The 13,434-nt window shown below is 29.6% G+C and overlaps 1 protein-coding gene across 4 annotated transcripts in view; it reads right to left on the reverse strand.

Annotated features, from left to right (window-relative positions):
• The window catches only part of LOC124950572 (tachykinins), a 44,855-nt gene extending 31,705 nt beyond the window's left edge, over nucleotides 1–13,150 (reverse strand). For 3 of the 4 annotated variants that reach the window (XM_047497467.1, XM_047497466.1, XM_047497465.1), the window contains exon 1: nucleotides 12,929–13,149. The gene's annotated coding sequence lies outside the window, so the exon portion shown is untranslated. Of the gene's footprint in view, nucleotides 1–12,928 lie in introns of all 4 variants that reach the window. The other variant, XM_047497468.1, reaches the window with a different exon arrangement.
• Between the last annotated feature and the right edge of the window lie 284 nt (nucleotides 13,151–13,434).

The following is a 13,434-nucleotide window of genomic DNA, read 5'->3' on the forward strand; positions in this document are numbered from 1 at the left end:
TTTTCATCGTGAACTATCTTTTTAATCCATCTCTAGGGATTAATATTTTCTAAAAATATAAATTATTAATTATTAGTGTAGTTATACTATAATGATTACAATATATACATATGTACATATATTTTTTATTTAGATACCAAAAGAGATTATTATATAGAGTTAAATATTTTTTTTGTTCCGTTTCACAACATATTATATTTCAATTTTACATTTTGAAACTTTCAACATCCTCCGTTTAGGAAGAAAACACAAGAAAAACAAAAACAACGAAAAAAAACAGATAACGAATAACTATCTTCTGTTTTTTTTATAATTTTTTATCCTTTATTATCCGTTGTATTTAAATCGAACGTGACAATCTAATGACAATTTGATAATTTAATTAATAATTAATCAGGAGAAAATTCCATTAAGATATATTATTTCATATGAAATCATACGTCTGAGTTGTGTCTAAATGCCGATTGATAAATCATAAAATAGAATCATGCGAAAGAGAGAAGGAAAAACGTAAACGTATGCCATTCCTATGTTTCTTCCTTAAGCACGTCAGATACATAAAGACTTCTCTCTCTCTATCTTTCTCTCTTTCTCTCTCTCTCTCTCTCTCTCTATCTATCTATCTATCTATCTATCTCTCATACATGTATGCATATACACATATACATACCCATCCAATAACCGGACGATTCCTAAGAGAGAATCATCCAAGTCTCTACGTAATACTCGTAAATTATATAGCCGTATTGCCATCCTCGATCGGCGATTTCAACTTCTCGTAATATCGTAGAGTGAGAAAGTCAAACGAACTATGTTTTTCTTTATCTCTCTATCTTTTTCTCTCGTTCGAACGATAGATTCCGTTTATAAAAGGCAAGAATATTACTCGTAGTCGCGAACGTTTCTGAATCGAAGAGAATACGATGAATAGAAGAGAAATCGATGCGTACAATTTACGAGAGACTCTTCTCACTATTTCTTTCAACCTTCCCCTTCGACTTTTCTATTCTTTTTTCTTTTTGTTATATCTTTTTTTCCTTTTTTTCTATCATTCAATTATCATCTTTCTTTTTTATCATCTTTATTCTATTTTTTTTTTTTTTAATCGTCCATAATATATGTTTCAATATTCAGAATTTCGGAGGTTAACGGTCCTCGATACTACCGCGTAACCGCTAAAATAAAAAGTAATTTCGTTCGAGATCATAAAGTAATTTACAATCGTAATGACAACTTTATTTCAATCGAGAGGGAGAAAGATTCTTATACGCAGCGCATCATAATATAAAAGCGTATTCCATCTCGTAGCTTTCGTCGAATTCGATTAAATTCTTTCCAGTTTTTTACGCAACAGTATAACCGGAATGTTTAATGGAGTCGGTGAATTGTTAACAACAGTAACGTAGCTTTTCATGATTCTGGCCAAGCAATTAAAAAAAAAAAGTGAAAGGAAGAGAAAGAGAGAAAAAGAGAGAGAAATAAGGAAAAAAAAGTTTGATATCTGATGGTACATTATTTTTTTGTTACTATTCGATTTCTTTTGACTCCTACTGAAAGCCGGAAATTATATAATATAAATATAATATTTTCTTTGCATTTTAAATATCGTTAGAAAAACAATATGAAAATATTTTCAAAAATAATTAAATAAGTCATTTTCCACGAAACATTTCGCTATATCAAAGAACTCGTTTTGATCTTTTTTATAGTATATCTTTATCTTCTATATTTTTTTTCTTTTATTATTGTCATTATTAAGAATATAATCGGATTTTTGAATTTGGTTCGATTCCTATAATGCATTTCTCGGCATTGTGTTCTCGCTGAATTGTGACGCATAAGGACGGCACATCCCTGGCGAAATTCGTTCTCGCATAAATTTACATTTCTCTCTTTCTCTCTCTTTCTCTCTTTCTTTCTCTACTTTATCCTCGACAACTGAAACCTTTCGATAACGCGCCTACGCTCCGATTACATACGTAATTGCCCATTTTGCCTATCGATTTTAGTTCATCTTCTTTATTTTCTTTTCTTTTTCCTTTTCTTTTCTTTTTTTCTCTTTATTTTGCCCCAGTACGTCATTAAACTCAAAAGAAGAAAGAAAGGAAAAAAAGATTTCGCATCCAATCGTCTATACTTGAATTGACCTTTTTTTAATCAAAAGCAAGATTATTTTACGAAATCTATAAAAGTTCCTTCCGTGTAATTGGAATGAAGAAATTAATATGGAGTTAATTGACGGATTTACTTTTATTTCGTTAATTATTTTGAAATTTTTCGTGGTAGAAATAAAAGAACATTCGTCGAAATCGAGGAACGTATTGGAATATTCGAAATGTAGCTGAAATGTTTGAAGTACCTCCTTTACGAAACACGGCACCACGTAATCCAAGCCGATCGATGGACAGAGAACGAGAGAGAGAAAGAGAGAGAAAGAGATTTAAATACTCCACAAAAGAAAAAAAAATGAAAAGATTGAAAGAATCCATCAGTGGATTTTCTATCTTTCATCCTCTCTCTTTTTCTTTTATTCTTTAAGAAGTGTATCTCTTCCATTCTTCCTTCAAAAATTGATGACAGTTACGTACAAAATGAATCTTTCTGAAGGACCTTCGTCAAAAATAAAGACAAGAAAAGAAATGTGTATCGTACGTAAAACAACGATAAGTAAGAGCAAATAAAATACATGAGGGAAAAGAGAGAGAGAGAGAGAGAGAGAGAGAAAGAGAGATAGATAGAGAGAGAGAGAGAGAGAGAGAGAGAGAGAGAAATGAAAAACAATCACGAGATTACAAATTCTGATCGGTGGTATCAAAAAGTAATAATAAATTATTTCACATAGTGCATCTTCATAGGGAATCTTATCTTGTTTTTATCGTACAACACGTAAACTCATGAACGAGTTTAATACATCAGTGTATCATAGGGATCATCAACATGTGAACTCGCGAACGAGTTTAATACATTGGCGAAGTCCATTAAAACTGATTTAATCAACGGTTGCGGTAACGCATACGAAGCCTCCCGTTCTTACTGTTATGAGATTCCTATCCAATCCTACAGGATCAATAATAACTTTTGTGTTAGATACTCATCAAACGTTTCAAGTATTATAAATTTATCAAGTTGTTTTAATAAACTTAGTAGCATACATATGATTCATGACTGTGTTCAATTTCATAATTGAATTATTATTAATAAGATAGGAAATGATAATTATTTTATCTGTAAATATTTAATATAATTGATGTTAGACAAATACATATCAGTAAATATATTTTATATTATGAAGCAAATATTAAAAACGTGCGTTGATTATTTAAAATAAAATACATGTTAGGGATTAAAGAGGCATGTAATTTTGGCTTGTAATGTAAAATAACGAACATCTTTCTTTCTTGTAAATAGTGAACTTCTTTTATTATTGTCATTTCAAATCGCATTTCTTTTACTGAAATCTTCCCGAAGCTATAATATTAGCGTATTTAGAAGGATGATTACACCCATGTAATAAACGATTACCAACCTATTACCATTTGGATTGGCTGCTGGTTAGTAGCAATGAGAAAACTTGGCTCCTGCTTACTACGATTACAGGTTAAGAGCCTAGAAATTGTATTTACCTACAGAGGTTGAGCTTGGGTTTGGCCTTAATCCACGATTTCCTACGTAAATTTCTAACGAACTTCCAATTAGTATCCCCCTCGTTTTATCACAAAATGTAGTATCCCCTCTAATTATCGCAATAAAAAAAAGGAAAAAGAAAAAAGATCGGTATATATGTGTATGTAGATTAATAAATAAAGAAAGAAAGAAAAAAAGACAAGAGAAAGCTTAAAACAGTTCGAAACAGCTTAATGTGCATTCGATGATCTTAAAATTTCATTTCCGAATGAATAGGTATCTATATCTTTTTCTTTGCATATATACTAACACGCATAAATACATAGATAAATACAGAATAAAGTGCTATAAAATTCTTAACATGTTTGTCAAATGGCAGAACCATCGTTTTCGTTGTACTATCGTAAAGAAAAAAAGGAAAAAGAAAAAACAACATACTAGGTATATCTATTCTGAAATAAATCAATGAAATCATGAATGAAGATATACGCGAGTACGTAAACGAAATACAAATTGCAAATCGTTCGATAATTTTTCTAATTAGAATTCAATGCATTTTTTAAAATTGTTTTGATAAAAGAATGAAAACAAATTAGACGAGAATCTTTAGCACATGCATATATATTATCTCTTAACACTGTGTCTTTATTTATTTTTCAAAGAAGGGGTCCTCGAATACATCGACTACGCCTCTCATTGGTTTCACAAAAGCTAGTGATATTTCATCTTCTACTGCGTTGAAATCTCCTCGTACCGACCATTTCAAGATACCACTTCCGCCATTTTTTACACTGGACTGAGACCTTCTAAGTGGTCAGTAATTTTTTGATATAAAAAGCACGTTTTGTCATATGACTTTTAGTATTATTACATATGATTTGCCTTACCGATTTAACGTAGGATTTATTTTTTCCTTCATTCGAGTCGTTCGTCATTTTTAAAGTGGTCTCTCTTATGCTTCTCTTTTCTTCTCTTGTTTCTTTTTGTACGATAAATATAAAAATTATAAAGATAATCGTATAATGAAGTTAGAAAAGTATTTTAAAAATATATTTGAATAAATTATTTTACGATTTCTTTCATCGAAATTAAACCTTGATCGATATATTTATCTAGCACCTATCATAACTTTTTGTAAATGAAAGAAACGTGTAATAATACATCGTCACACTTCAATACTGAACTTGATTGAAAATATATTTTTAAATCCCTTAAATGTCATAAAAGAAATTTTGAACAAAATTTAAATAAAGTCTCCAAAATTAAGGGTTAATCACAGGTGACCACAATGCAATTCATATGTATTGAATGATGAAGTCATGATGAAAGTGATGAAATCTTGAAATTAATACATTTCTTAATCGTTTGTTTGGATTTGCGAATGTGTATGTATGTGTGTGTATATAATACATATAGACTTTCTTTAAACCAATGACGCAATACTATGAAATGTGAGATACGTATATTCTATGACTAGAGAGTATATATACGTACACGCATATACAGAAGAAAGAAATGCGAGAGCTCTTTTGAATAACCCAAGCTGCACTTCTTAAGTTAAAATACCTTAAAGCTTCACTAAAGAAAACTTTATTCTATGCGTGAAGAGATTCAAGGATTATCTCAAATATAATCATGACTGAATAATTTGAGTTTTCTCGTTTACTTTTAATTCGAATCGAACCAACGAACGAACGAACGAAATTATTGGCATTTTAATAAATTTTGTCGAAGTTCCTGGGAAAATATTAATGGTCAAATAAGATCTTTAAAAGAAAAAGATTCGTTTGAAAATATCGTACTCTATGTGAGAAATAACATTTGATAGAGAAAGTACATTACTTTTTGAGTGTATCAATGCTTTTAGTGAAAAGTACATTAGATTCGAACATTTCGAAATTGTATTAACCAATACATTTCGACGTGGCTTTTAGTTCTTTTGTTTCTTTCGTATTAATTTCAAAATAAAAAGATTCTATTTTTTTTTGCAAGTAAATCACATTATATCATAGATCGAAACGAAATATTACATTTATGTGGATCGAATATTTTCCTTTAAAATTACATGTTTCATTTAATTATCATAAAAATATTCGATGAAATTTTTGAGAAAAAAAATTTCTTTCCTTTTTTTTATACTTGTTCTCTTACATATCTTCGATTCATCCTGCGTATCGCATAACGATACCCGATAATACGAAATGATATGTTTCCGTGGTCGGACGAAGCTTTATATTTCCGAATGATATGCTAGGATATTCAGGTATCCTTTGTGAAATCTTTTTTTTTCGTGCGAATCCATCGTACGTCGTACTTCCCTCTTTGCCTGAATGATTTATGAAATTGACGTGTCAATCCTTCGAAAATCTTCCCTCTTTAGCCCTATGTACATCTTTCTCAGCGTTTTGCTCTCAAGTATGTTAACGCATCACACGCAAGCACACTAAACACGTATAACTTACTACCAACGATTTTTAAACATTCCTCCGGTGATCAATCGAAATGATAAATACAAATTTCCATTGAACGTGGAATATTCAAGAATAATGTAATAAGTTCATTATCGTCATATTCGATAACGTTCTATAAAAAATCTCCTCGCTTTTTATTGTTCCTTCCAATTAAAAAAAAAAAAAAAAAGAAAAGAAGATATAAATAGCTTACCATATTACTTTTCAATTTAATTAAAAGAAGAAAAAAGGAAAAAAAGGGAAACAAATAACATACTATAGTATTTCTGTCAAAGAACGTTTACATAATTAATTTTATAATTTGAAAAATAAAGAAAAAAATATACCTATCACTTATTACTTATTTAAAGTAAATATTATACAATAGAGATAATGGAGTATATTACATTACCTTGATTTTATTTACAAACTTTTAATTATGAATTAAATATCGTTCTAGATATGTTATATTACATGATGAATAATGCGAAACATTCAGAAGTTAGAATTCTACGATCGTATGCACTTAGAATTAATAAAAATAATTATTAATAAGATAAAAACGCGAACCTACTTAGAAGAAAAACAAAAGAAAAAATATCAAAATGCATTGAGTTATGAAGTAGTCCGTGCATATGTCAACTCATACTACTTCGTCGTCAGTTTATCGATTCTGGTTTAACAGGACGTTATATGTGAACATACGAACATACGAACGAACGAACGAACGAACGAACGAACGAACGAACGAACGAACGAACGAACGAACGAACGAACGAACGAACGAACGAACGAACGAATGAATGAACGAATGAATGAATGAACGAAGCAACGAATCGACGTATGTAATATCGTTAAAAATATCGAATCTGACATTCGTCAGTTCTTCTTCCGAGCTTGCCACTTCTATCACGCTCACATAATAGCTCCAATACGAATAGAGAAAGCAAGACGACCAGGCGTTCAACAAGTGCACTACTACAGTATCACGTGTTCTCTCCCATTGTTTCTAACATTTAGTCTATGATCATGTACGTTTTCAAAATTAACGTATTATAGCGCATATATGACTAATGTGAATGATATCAATGAGGAGTCGTTGTGACCAATCCGATCCTTTACTTAAAACTTTATTTATGGACATATACCATAAATAACGTTTTTCATAATAAAAGGGATCTTATTACTTTTTCAATAAATCGAATTGTTACGTTAATGTGTTATTGAAAATATGAAACAAAATTATTAAATGTGATGATTTATTTCTATTTTCTCGTTTATGAGATAAAGTGAATTTCAATATTAAAGTTGAAATAGAATTATAATAGAAGTACTTAGATCTTTTACGCTTACTTTCTAACTTCCTAAGTTTACAATGAAAAATTATTAAATAGAAACGGTGACATACTTAAAAAATCTCAAATTTGTGTCTTGCTTTTTGAAAATGGGTATTAAAGCGAAAGAAATATCGAAGTGAATTAGTTCGTCTTGTTTTCTCGACTATCGATTAAAGTTATAAATAATAAATATTAGAAAATAAAATAAAGTGGAATACGAAACACGAGATGATTAACGACGAATCAGAAAGAAAAGTTTGTTAATAACGTAATTTTTTTATTTGAAATTGGACGCAGGAATATCTTCGTTCTTAATTTGTTAAATAACAAAACTTCCTTTCGAAAGTTTCATGGCTAATTTTACAGGACTCATGAGAAAATAAGAGAAGACGAATAAAAAAACAAACAATGTTATATATGACAAGTGATACGAGTCGACATTGTTTCAATCTAATACGAGCTCAAGGCGATCATCGAGACTGCTTTACAATTATCGTTTTTTTTCTTTTCCGTTAACGTTGATGTCATCGCTTGCTAACTAACTTACTATGTCCTTTTCTCTCGAGAGAAAGAAACTTTAGCCGTTGACATTAATAAAATCGTCGTTGAACGTTTATTTAGCTCGAAAATTCAATGAAAATTTTCCTTGGATAGAATAGAGACAGATAAAGATATCTGAGTTAATTGGGAGAATATCTCGACATTAACTACGTTGCAAGATAACATCAGAAAATATCTTTTTCTTCAACGCTGAGAAAAAGAAAGAGAAGGAATATATGACCGAAAGAAAAACACGTTACTAGATATTCTTGTATTTCTTGAAAAATATATACGAATGTTCTTGAGACATGCACGAAGAATGGACGATGTACTCAATGTACCTTGATATCAAGAACGAATAGAATTTATTCAGTTTCACTTGACTTTACAGACCAGAATGCTAGGTATTCTTTTCTTCTTCTTTTTCTTTTCTTCTTCTTTTTCTTTTCTTCTTCTTTTTCTTTTCTTTTTTTTTTTTTTTGTAAATAGGGAAACATTATGTTAATAGTTCAGTTTAAATATTGAACGAGGTTGTATATCTTCCTGACAGGATGAAACATGAAATATAAATATAAATTTAGATATAATGCGATTGGTTTGAGTTATTTATCTAAACCGAACAACAAATAGCTTGATTTAACGACAAAACATTAAAATGATTAGATAATTAAAAAGTTTTTCGTTTTCGTTCATTCGAAAATTTATATTCCTTATTAAAATATATGGTCTTTTTGTAAATTAATATCGATAGAAACTACTACGTTTTCACGTCTTGGTACAATGAAAAATTGAAAAGAATTACATTTTGATTGACCACTTCATAGACATGATTCAAACATGATTCTTTAAAGTGAATTCTTCTGCTTTCTTTTTCTTTTTATTTATTTATTTCTTTTTTCTTTTTTCATTTTCTCGTGCATCCTATATCCAATCTCGTAGAAACTTTGTTTAAAGTACAACTTATAGTATTAAGTATTCTTCAAAGTAAGAATAAGAAAAGCGAACATTTTTTCAAGCGAAAAATCTCACGTGTTATCGCAAATAAACAGTTTACATTTAATAAGTAAAAGTGGTGCAGAACTAAAAGTAGTAGTGGTGATTATGGTCTATACATTAATGTTGAAAGAAAGAAAAGCAAGACCGTATATGAGAGAAAGATAAATATCGTTTCGTCTGGTGCTTTGTAGGTTCGTGCGGCAAGCACAACGATCGACTAATGCATATATGTAAATGACGAAAAAAGTCCGTTAAGTTGAAACAAGTTCCCACGAAGAAGTATTATATATTCTCGAAAGTATATAAAAAGTTAAATTGTGGATACATATAAATAATAAATGAATACATACAAATTTTCTTTTGTTTTAATGTATGTCAACGAATTATTTATTTTTTTATTTTTCATCATATATGGTAAAATAAAACGGGAATTGTAAATCATTTAAAATAATGATTTATGATTTTATTATTATTGTTATTATTATTATTATTATTATTATTATTATTATTATTATTATTATTATTATTATTATATAATATATAATAATAATAAATTTATAAATAATTTACTGAAAAATAATTGTTTTGAAAAATATCGAACATAGTTAATTATTAGTTTTTCAAAGGCACACGCCGTTAGTATTCAATTCTTTATTGATTATTTCAAAACTCGTAGACAAAGAATGAAATACAATTGTAGCCAATGAAAAGAACGACATCTAGTAGAAACTCCATTTTTCTACGACACGACACGAATCGTTTGAATCGTCACGAACGATCAGCAGCAACTAATGTTAGCGAACTAATGTTAATAATCAACTAATCTTGATATCAGTTGACTTTTTATTCGTTAGACGTCTTTGTTGAAACGAACTTGCGTCAGAAATAAAAAAAAAAATGAAAGATGCATAATAAGAAAAAGAGAGAAACAAATGTAAAAGGCAAAAGAATTCGTTGATCCGTGAAAATACGAAACATTCCGATATTCGTACTGCAATAAAGATTTTATGCAATGATGAATTTCTGATTATCTATCGTGAATAATCAAGAGACAAGGAAAATGTAAGAAAAGAAAAAGAAAAAATGTATGCTTCATTTTTTCTGTGTTATATTTAATAAAAAACTTTTATTAATGATTTAAAAAACAAAAAGAACCATCAACAAATAACTATTACATCATAAATAACTATTATAAGTAAACCGTACCAAATTCAATCTAAATTATTAATTATAGTTTTAACAAAATTAATTTCGAATAAATATTTTATATAATATCTAATAATTCATATAATAATTAAAAAGTTTATTCATTCCTCATAAAAATCATCTGTTTTAAATGATTCGTAGTACATTTTTCGCAAAAGAAAGAAAGTATTAAAAGAAAGAAAAACGTTTACGGATGATGATTAAATATAGACTATAATCTTAATAAAAATGTTCAATTTATAAGACCCTTTCTTTTTATTTCGAGTTATCTAGCTCATTTCTACATGTTACCTCTAATTGCTCTCTAATCATTCCTATTATCAGTATGCCATTTCTTCATGCAAATGAAGAAATCGACAAATTTTAATTACAAGACGGAAAAGGGAGAGAGAGAGAAAGGACAATAACTAGAAAATGAAAGATATAAAAGACTTAATTAAATCATTTTTAATTGAAAAATATGATTTTGTTCTTTTATCCTTTTTCATAAGAAATCACAAAGAGTCCCTTTGTTCCTTTTAATTTTCCTTTTTTTTATTTTTATTTTCTTATTTAATAAATCGACAGCATTATACTTCGAAAGTATTTTCGTCGTTAGCTTTTTAGATCCAGAAGGGAAAGTTGATTGTAGAAACACGAGTTTACATGGCCACCGGTGGATAGAAGGTGGAACGATTAATTTCGAACGCGAACTGAATAGGAAGTTATACTTGGTGAAAGCGTTGACATACATAAATTTACCGCAATATCATCCGTGCGACTAACTGAAAACATTCTTACCGTGGGGGTAGTAACGAAACCATCGGCCAACCACCAGCTGTGTGAGTATGACATGCTCTTCCTCCCTCCCTCTCTCTCTCTCTCTCTCTCTCTCTCTCTCTCTCTCTTTTCGATCGAGTTAGTTACACTATTTCTCGTAAGAATAAGAACAATGGTTAAAAGTTAGGCTACACTGTACTATCTATCAAACATCTTGAAATCTGGAAGTTAAATCATTTTGGGAAATCTAACGAAAACTTTCACATCAGATATTCACATGAAATCTTCAGATCAACGTCATACTTGGAAAATTGGAAACGTTTTCTATCCATCATTTTAATCTTGATTCAATAAAAGTGTAGAATTAATAATATCAATCGCAATTTTTACAGATCAGCAAACCGTTAACTCGATATATTTTCATGTACCCCAATCTCATTATCTCTGAATTGATTAGAAGAATAATTAAAGAGTAAACCTATAGGGATTAATAAGTTATATTCGATCAAGGTGAAAAGTTTAAAAATCGATCGGTGCAATTAATATTTGTAAAAATTAGATTTCTATAATTTTTTCTTCCATTATGACTGATTTGATTAGAAGAATAATTAAATAGTAAGACTACAGGAGTTAATAAATAAATTACATTCGATCAAAATAAAAAATCGTAAATGAAAAATTAGTTGCCGGAATTAATATTTCTACAAATTTTTCTTCCATTATTTCTAATTCTATTAGAAGAATAATTAAAAAATAAAGTTATATAGTGTTAATAAATAAGTTATATTCAATCAAGGTGAAAAATTGAAAAATCAGTTGGTGCAATTAATATCTGTAGAAATTAGATTTCGTTCTTAACGATAATTTTCCTTCAAAATTTAATCAAAAATAAGCATACCGTTATATTGATAAGATCAACAATTGCGATTTTAGTGAACCATCATCTATCTCTCTTTTCGTTGTTCCTACCTTCTAATACCATTGGAGTGCCTGTTGCTTCACCGCGATTCGATCGATTATCCGGTCGGAAACCGAAGCTTTCCGTGATACCGTTAAAATCGCATTTTAACAGATGATAAAACTCGTTATTATATAATGGACGTGCTCAATGTTTTTTTTATAATTTATTTAATGTAACGAACACCGTTTATCTAAAATCATTCCACTAGTGATAATATTTGAGGAAAAATGCGACAATTTGCATTCGCGCTTCTATTACAATATTAAATAATCCAATATTTTGTTTCGTCCTCATTTCGACGATTCATTTTGTTGAATAAACTTTATTTCGATCGTTGCATCGAGGCCAGTGTCGCAAAATCCTGTTCTCTCGCATGTCGAGTATTTTCTTATTTTATACCTATTTACTTCGAAAAAGTAAGGAGTTTTCATTTAATTTATGCGTAATCTTTTTTTAGGTCAAAATATTTTTTATACTTTTTTCTTTTTTCGTTTTTTATCAAACTCGACTCAAAAGAAAAAAGCTCGTGTTACGAAAAAAATATATATATACACATTCTTAACATCTAACGATAATACTATAGATGGATAATTTTTTCTGATAGTCGATCTTGCAATAAGCTTGTTTAAACATGCTAACGATGCTATAAATTCGATAATTATTCTATTACATTCACTCATTATAGATATATAATATTTATCTATAATGATGGAACAATTATGATTCAATCGAATACGAATATAAGATCGCATTGATCGTTAACACCAAATTTGTTGTTGGCCAACTGTTTCATTTAATTATGCGATAATATATATTATAATAATGTTCATCGGTTGACCCGATCTAGGCACACTCTACTGAATTTTTCTTTACACCTTTTTAACGCCCCTAATCGATATTTTTGTCATAACGTTTCTACGCTGACAATTAAATCTTTTTTCTTTTTTCTTTTACTTTTTTTTTTTACTTTTTCCTTCCTTAATTTTTAATTTTTTATTCAAAAAAATGATTCATTTTAATTCAACAATAAGAAAAATTGAAATAATTATATATACCTTTCGACGTTAAAAAATAGAAGAAGCAAAAGTCTCTCGTTGAAGTTTACTTCCTTCCTTCCTTCTTTTAAATATTTTCGCGAAGAATCTTGTCTTCTTCCTCTCCGATTAAACTCGATGACAGTGACTATAACGATGTACCTTTAGTCGAGAGTACGAAGATGTCCCGTTCGTTGTCCTCGAAGTTGAGACGAACTCGAGTCGACGGACAGTGTTGAACTGACGCTCCGCGTGCTTCAAACTATACATAGGATGGTGGCGCGGTGACGTCACCAAGACGAACCAATCAGAACTTTGAGTTGTGGGAAGATAAAGGTGGGAGGTGGAGTAGCCGTGTTACGTTCTTTTTCACCCCTTACTTCCTTTCTCCTTCGTGTAACTTCGACTTTCAGAGTACTGAGTACTTGAGCACACCTGGACGACTGTCGTCATCTTCCTCCTCTTCTTACCTTTTCTGTTCACTCCTCCACATGGTAAAGCTTTCAACATTTTCTATTACTAATCAC

This window comes from Vespa velutina, chromosome 7, assembly GCF_912470025.1.
Source record: "Vespa velutina chromosome 7, iVesVel2.1, whole genome shotgun sequence".
Lineage (NCBI taxonomy): Eukaryota > Metazoa > Arthropoda > Insecta > Hymenoptera > Vespidae > Vespa > Vespa velutina.